The sequence below is a fragment of the Lactuca virosa genome, chromosome 8 (genome assembly GCF_052849685.1).
Source record: "Lactuca virosa cultivar CGN04683 chromosome 8, Lactuca_virosa_CGN04683_v6, whole genome shotgun sequence".
NCBI classification, from domain to species: Eukaryota; Viridiplantae; Streptophyta; class Magnoliopsida; order Asterales; family Asteraceae; genus Lactuca; species Lactuca virosa.
Genome location: NC_136433.1, coordinates 234,077,912 through 234,079,523, shown reverse-complemented (window position 1 = coordinate 234,079,523; position 1,612 = coordinate 234,077,912). Strand labels below are relative to the sequence as shown.

Below are 1,612 nucleotides of genomic sequence, written 5' to 3'. Positions count from 1 at the left end.
AATGGACTCAACAAAGGTCTGCTGTTCCATCATCATTTTTCTTTGATCCTTCAATGGTGCATCAGTATCATCATGTCTCTTCTCTGAAGCTTCCATGAAACGAACCAACATAGACTCCAAATCAGCTTTCTTCTCAGCTGGTGGTTGCTCTTTTTGGTAAAAACCCCGGCCAATCTGTCTGAATTTCTCCTCCTTTGTTTCTTGTACTCATCATAAGGCAGCCACTCCTTCTTTGGCTTCCTCCAATCATCATCACACTTGTCCCCACTTGAGTAGCAAACTTGATCCCTTTTGTTCCCATACTCATCCAAGTTGCAATCTTTAGTTAAGTGTGGTCCATTACATCATTCACACCCAACTTTAATTGCATGAATTGATTGGTCCATTTGTGTCAATCTCCGGTCCATAGTATTCAGCATTGCCATCATAGCAGCCATTTCTTCAGAATGTGCACCCCCACTACCTTTTGCTCCATCTTGTCTTAGGTTGTGGTACTCACGAGAGTGTCTTGCAAATTCTTTAACTAACTCCTTGACCTCCCTTGGATTCTTCTTTTTCAATGGCCCTTGAGAGTCAAGGAGTTGTCTTGTCATAACATTGACCCCATCGTAGAAAATAGATATCTCTTGTTGAACATTTAGATCATGTTGAGGGAAATTCCTTAACAACCCCTTGTAGCGCTCCCAAGCTTCGTATAGTGACTCCCCTGGCTGTTGCTCAAAGTTGGCTATTGCCTTCTTGAGTTTAGCTATCTTGGAAGGTGGGCAAAACTGATCAAAAAATTGCTCACGCATTTGAGCCCAAGTAGTGATTGTACCAGGAGGAAGTGCTTTCACCCAGTCTTTTGCAGCTCCCTTGAAAGTGACTGGTAGAATCCTTAGTAAGATGGTGTCTCTGTTAACATTCGGGACATTGAAATAGTCAGCAATGTCGTTGACTTCATCTAGATGCTTAAATGCATCCTCATGATCCTTCCCATAAAATGGGATATCCTTTAGTGTAGTGAGGATATGTCCCTTCAGCTCGAATGTGGCAGTGGCAGGTATCGCTGGTTGTACTAAACGTGGACCAACATCTTCACGAATTCGCTTCTTGTAAGCTCCCATTGACATTTCTTCAATGTTTGCCATCTCGTTTCTTGGCTCGTTCTCGGGTTCACTCGTATAAAGTTCAAACTCAGTCCCGGAGTCATACTCGGATTCGGTTGGGAAAGGTATTTGATCTAAGTTTTCAACCTTGCTCTTGTTCTTTGAAGATGAACTCGACCCTTCTGTTTTCTTCCCCGACTTCCTTGAGAACACTGACTTGAATTCTTGTAAAGGTGTCGTCTTTATTGTTTGATCATCTTTCACGTTCTTATTCTTCTTTTTGTGAAGGGCTGACTCTGGATCTTCAAGAGGTGGCACCAAAGGTGTGTTAGAGCCTCTGGTCATGAACTCCTACAAAATAAACAAAATAAAAACGTAAAACTGAAGAAAAACTAATTAAAAACTTCCTACTGACTGGCCACCACGACGTGGTAAAGGCTACCACCTCGTGTTGTCGCAGAAAGGCAAACAGAATAGAAAACGAAAAAAAAACGAGAAAATACTGAACTCACGTCGTGAGTGTA

General features: G+C 42.2%; 1 non-coding gene across 1 annotated transcript; it reads left to right on the top strand.

The window, feature by feature from the left end:
- The first annotated feature begins 639 nt into the window (after positions 1-639).
- On the top strand, positions 640-746 carry LOC145135295 (small nucleolar RNA R71). Its single transcript, XR_013719758.1, has one exon. It is a non-coding gene; the product is annotated as a small nucleolar RNA R71 (small nucleolar RNA).
- The last annotated feature ends 866 nt before the right edge of the window (positions 747-1,612 follow it).